Source organism: Stenella coeruleoalba (genome assembly GCF_951394435.1).
Source record: "Stenella coeruleoalba genome assembly, chromosome: X".
Classification (NCBI taxonomy): Eukaryota; Metazoa; Chordata; class Mammalia; order Artiodactyla; family Delphinidae; genus Stenella; species Stenella coeruleoalba.
In genome coordinates this window covers 105,109,127-105,115,064 of record NC_137152.1, presented here as the reverse complement: position 1 = coordinate 105,115,064, position 5,938 = coordinate 105,109,127, and the positions used below count along the sequence as shown (strand labels likewise).

Below are 5,938 nucleotides of genomic sequence, written 5' to 3'. Positions count from 1 at the left end.
GAATAAATTCCAGGAGTGGAAATGCTGGACTGAATGTTCCACACATGAAAATTTTTGATCCGTATTACCGAGCTGCCATTCGGCAAGCTTGTACAAGTTTATATTGCCATCTGCAGGATTTGCGTGCCTTTCCCCCCATACCCGTTTCAAAAGCAGCTTTAAAAAAAAAATCTAAGTGATGTATATACCTAATTTTAAAGGTCAAATGACGCAAGGCTTTCAGGAGAGCAAAACCCCAAACTGCTTTTCCCCATCCCAATTCCCACTTCCCAGAAACCACCATTTTACATCCTTAGCCGTTTCATCTGTCTGCTTCTCTATCTCATAATACGCTTCTACTGCTCTTGCTTCATTTTGTTTTAAACTGTGGCAACTCAGCTAGTTGCCCACCCTGATACCAATTTCTTCCTCAGCCTTCAAAGGTAGGTCAGAATTCCTGAGCCTTTCCAGGATTCTGAAGCATTAAAATCGCCTGGTCACCACCTGGCTGCTGTTAGCTGCTCTCCTGAATTTTTTCAAATAAATTTTATCTATCATCTATCTATCTATCTATCTATCTATCTATCTATCTATCTATGTATCTACCTATTTTTGCCTGAATTGGGTCTTCATTGCTGTGCGTGGGCTTTCTCTAATTGCGGTGAGTGGGGGCTACACTTTGCTGCGGCGTGTGGGCTTCTCATCGCAGTGGCTTCTCTTTTTGTGTGCAGAGCATAGGCTGTAGGCGCGCGGGCTTCAGTATTTGTGGCTCGCAGGCTCTGGAGCACAAGTTCAGTAGTTATGGCGCACGGGCTTAGTTGCTCCGGGGCCTGTGGGATCTTCCCGGACCAGGGCTGGAACCTGTGTTCCCTGCGTTGGCAGGCGGATTTTTTTTTTTTTTTTTTTTTTTTTTTCTGTACGTGGGCCTCTCACTGTTGTGGCCTCTCCCGTTGCGGAGCACAGGCTCCGGACGCGCAGGCTCAGCGGCCATGACTCACTAGCCTAGCCGCTCCGTGGCATGTGGGATCTTCCCGGACCAGGGCACGAACCCGTGTCCCCTGCATCGGCAGGCGGAGTCTCAACCACTGCGCCACCAGGGAAGTCCTGGCAGGCGGATTCTTAACCACTGCACCACCAGGGAAGCCCTGCTCTCCCCCTTTTGTCAGTATGAATTTATCATTTTTCTTTTTATTCCTTTACTGTCATTTAGTGGGGTTTTGTGGATGGCGTGGAGATAAATGGATGTATTTAATCTACCATTTTCCACCTGAATTCTCAAGATCCTGTAGATTTTATTTTTTTATTTTTTTATTGTGATTTTTTATTTTGGCTGCGCCACACAGCTTGCGGGATCTCAGTTCCCCGATGAGGGATGGAACCCGTGCCCCCTGAAGTGGAAGCTCAGAGTCCCAACCACCGGACGGCCAGGGAATTCCCGATAATGTAGATTTTAGAAAAATGAAAAGAAACCCTTTGAAAACGATTCCAATAGTATCTGTTTTACTAAGGCCCCTCTGAAAATAGGATAACATTGGGGACACGGGATGGACCTTAAACCACATGCAATCCCACCCTTTTCTTTTTCGAAGGACGCAGCCGAGCGCCCCCTCGTGGAGTATGTTGCCCAAGCCAGTCTGACTTGTCCCTCGGGCCTCTTTGCCCTGGGCCCAGAGCTTCACCATCCTGGCGGGCCACCAAGGGACTCGGGGAGTTTCTAAAAATCCCATGCCCAGGACTCCACCCTGGGCCAATTAAATGATTCTCTCAGGGTGTGGGGATTGGGTATCAGCGTTGTTTAAGCTCTCAAGTGGTTCTCAAGTGCAGGATCACTGTCCTAGGCCAAGAAACTCACTGATTTAGCCCACCGGTAACAGCACGGTAATATCTGGGCAATAAGACGTCCAGCCCGTGCCCTTGTTATGCAATTACTTTTGTGTGTTGTCCCGATTCGGAATGGTGTCTATTTTCATGCCTTAATTTCACAAGCCTGTATTCTGTTAATTTGATTAACAAAGAACACTTTATGCTAACTTCGCTGGCGGCATTAATATCGCACTCCCCTGTGCCACACTCCTTTAGCAGAGGCATACGATTTAGCTTAGTCCTCACATCACATTTACACCCTCCAGTAAGTCCTCATGAGAGAGTGAAAACTGTCGAGTGATGCGGCCACTTTTCTCTCTCTGGATTTTTGCATCGTCGGAGTGCAGCAATGGCAGAGAATTTTAGGCACTTAATGGCTATTATTGTGATTAAAATGTGGACACTTCAGTCGTAGTCACCAGAATCCGCCATTATGATGAACTGATCTAATATCTCTATTTATTAAGTCACAGGCTGGGTTCCATCCTCCCCCACCCCACCCCACCTCCAGCGTGACTGAGAACAGGCTTAATTCCTAGAGGGGCTCGTCAGTCTCGCTGAGTTTTAGTTCTGGCCTGCAGATAGCATAGTCATCACTCATTATGGTTATCAGAGGAAACCAAGATGGATCGATATTATATCATGACTACTGGAGGAGGGGAAACTCCAACAGGTTTAGAGTAAAGGATGTGCTGAAGGGATTCCCTGACGGTCCAGTGGTTAGGACTCCTCGCTTTCACTGCAAGGGGCATGGGTTCGATCCCTGGTCGGGGAACTAAGATCCCACATGCCAAGCGGCATGGCCGAACAATAAAAATGAATAAATCCTGCAGAAACATAAAAAATAAAAAAGATGAAATCTTGCCATTTGCGACAACGTGGATGAACCTTGAGAGTGTTATACTCAGTGAAATAAGTCAGACAGAGACAATACCGTTTGATTTTACTCATATATGGAAGATAAGAAACAAACAAACAAAACAAGAGAAATGGACAGACCAATACAAAGAAAAACAAATGCGTGGATACAGAGAACAGAGCAGTGGTTACCAGAGGGCAAGTAGGAGGAGGGCCAAATAGGGAAAGGGGATCAACTGTATGGTGATGAATGGAAACTAACGTTTTGGTGCTGAGCACGCTGTAGTGTGTACAGAAGTTGAAATGTAATGTTGTACACGTGAAACTTATAATGTTATAAACCAGTGTTATCTCAATGAAAATAAACTACAAGAACCCCTGTAGGGAGCCGAGGACTGGCAGGAGCCTGAGTCCCTGGCTGCTTCCTGGAGCGCGCGCCTTGCTCACCTTCCTCTGGACTTGATCGACGTGGAACAGAATAAGGACCCAGTTTAGACCGCTGTAATTTTGCGTTTTCTGTCACATGGCATCAAACTTATTCCTAAATCATAGACATTATATATACCTTTGCTTCTAGGGAAGAAGAGGGTCTGATGGTCTGGTGCTTTTTCACCCGCCCTCCCACACCACAGGGACAAAAGGAGAATCCTAAAAGCTTCCAGAGAGAACAGACAGGTCACACACCAAGATTCAAGAATCAGAATTGCATTAGTTTCCCAACAGCGACACTAAAAGGTAGAAGGCAATACAGCAATGCATTCAAAATGCTGAAGGAAAACTTTCTCCAAACCAGGATTTTATACACAACCAAAGTTTAGATACGGAACGAACTTAAGAGTGGCTACGTGACCTGCTTTGGTCATTGGAATGTGGGCAGAAGAGACACGTGTCACTTCGGAGCAGCAGCGTGAGGGTCATCTCTGGTTAGCCGCATCCTCTTCTCCTCTGGCTTGACACTGGTGATGCTCCAGACAAAAGCTGCTCCATCCCCTGGGTCCGGGGACAAAGATGAGGCGCAGCACAGAGCTCCAGGCAACCCATGAGGGACATGTAACACGCCGGAGGAGACATGTTTCTTGTTGGAAGCCAGCGAGGTGTTGGGGCCGTATGTTACCACATCATAACTTAACCTCGGGTGACATACAAAGGGGTGACCTAGAAAAGAGAAAGATATGAGATAAAGGAAAAGGGACCCACCAGAGGAAAAAGAAGGAAGATCCCGGCACAAGAGGACAGATGGTCCATATTGGAGCAGGAGGGCATAGGATTCCTGCAGGGATGTTTCATGAAGTAGATAAAATGACTCAATTACCTGAGGTGCTGGAATATATTGAGAGTAGAGTAACATTTCTAGCAGAGACTCTGGAAAAGAAATGGGTAATAGGTGTATAGAAAATCAAGCAAATGAGGACTAAGACAATTATCAACTCAGAGACAAAAGAAGAGTTGGAGCGAAGTAATGTATTCATAGGACACTGGATGGCTAGGTTGTGAAAAATATTCTCATGGAAATAATGTAAAAATAGATTAAATTAACAAAGTTAAAACAACTATATCAGGGGAAATGCTTCCGTGTGTGTGTGTGTGTGTGTGTGTGTGTGTGTGTGTGTGTGCTGGAAAAATTTCTGTAATTTTTTTAAACGTCTTTATTGGAGTATAATTGCTTTACAATGGTGTGTTAGTTTCTGCTTTATAACAAAGTGAATCAGTTATACATATACATATGTTCTCATATCTCTTCCCTCTTGCGTCTCCCTCCCTCCCACCCTCCCTATCCCACCCCTCTAGGTGGTCACAAAGCACCAAGCTGATCTCCCTGGGCTATGCGGCTGCTTCCCACTAGCTCTCTATTTTGCACCCTAATTCTTTCTTAACTTTCTCCGTTCCATTTTGTTTTTGCTTTCTGGACTTCCTTTAGTTAGATGTAGTACATCCTGGAACGAACCCCTAGTTTTTGTCTTTTCGCTCCCAGCTTTCTACCTCCTGTTTGGCTCTATTTTCTAGAAGATGGTCTCGACTGTATCTTCCAATACTTGTAAGGAAGTTTTGACCTATGACCTCCCGTTGCTGCCCCTTATCATGCAGACACTCAGTAGGGAGGAAGGAGAGGAATGATACTGGATGTGGAGCCAGCCTGGCGGGCCGCACTTTTGTATCTTTGTTTATATCCCATATCTCATCCCTAGTGTTATTCGCGCCTTCTTCTTTTCCTTGATGAAATCTTAAAACAAATAAATCATTTACGGGGGCTGAATTGGCAGATTGTGATGGACATATACACACTTCTATATATAAAACAGGCAACTAATAAAGACCTACTGTATAGCACAGGGCCCTCTACTCCATACTCTGTCATGGCCTATATGGGAAAGGAATCTAAAAAGAAGTGGATATATATATATATACGTATAACTGACTCACTTTGCTGTACCCCTGAAACTAACACAATATTGTACATCAACTATAGTCCAATAAAAATGGTTTGAAACTCATTTTGGCTTCCTTGATTCTTTGTCTTTATTTCTACTGTGCTTATTATTCTTTCCTTGTAATTCCTTTATCTTTGCTTATTATGAAATCTTTTTGTTGATTTCCTTATTTTTTCTCCATACGTCAAGCACAGAAATTTCTGAAAACATAGACGAAAATAAAGAGTTAACAAAAGGCATAACGGCCAGTCATATTTTAGCGTAAGCATAATTTTGGTGTAAGCACTCTTCTGTGCATGTACATGCCCAATGCACACACAGACATCTCTTTTTGGAAGAAAAAGTCTAATATTAAATATAGTTTCGTAGTTGTCTTTTACCTTTCATTTGATATTCTGTTGTGAACCGTCTGTCGTGTCAAATGCAGAGCTCTGACGTTTTCTTAAGCAGTCAAGAAAAACCTTTACCCCAAAGAAATCACACTCAGAGCCTTGAGAAGCAGAAGACCCGTAGTCAGGGTCCCGGGTAAACGCCACCGGAAGCGGGTAAACGCCACCGGAAGCGGGCTTCGGCCCACGTTGGGCGTGAATCTCGGGGGCGGGGACTCAGCGTTCATTTGCATAACGAGAATGAAATGCGATATATGTTCAAATGAAAGCCATAGTTTTCCTTTAAAGCTATTATTTCAAAGAATGAGACTTCAGTCACTTCACTGGAAAGAAGTGTTGCAAGCTCTTGACCCGAGCTTACGTTCACCCTCAGTACAAATGGGGTCAATCTCCCTGGCATTGTCTCCCGAGGCCGCCCAC

General features: G+C 44.6%; 1 long non-coding RNA gene across 1 annotated transcript; it reads right to left on the bottom strand.

The window, feature by feature from the left end:
- Positions 1–2,494: 2,494 nt before the first annotated feature.
- Positions 2,495–5,652, bottom strand: LOC307180393. The gene is made up of 3 exons (XR_013825728.1): positions 5,510–5,652; positions 4,013–4,062; positions 2,495–3,855 (listed from the first exon to the last, which is right to left on the bottom strand). It is a non-coding gene; the product is annotated as an uncharacterized lncRNA (long non-coding RNA).
- Positions 5,653–5,938: the final 286 nt, after the last annotated feature.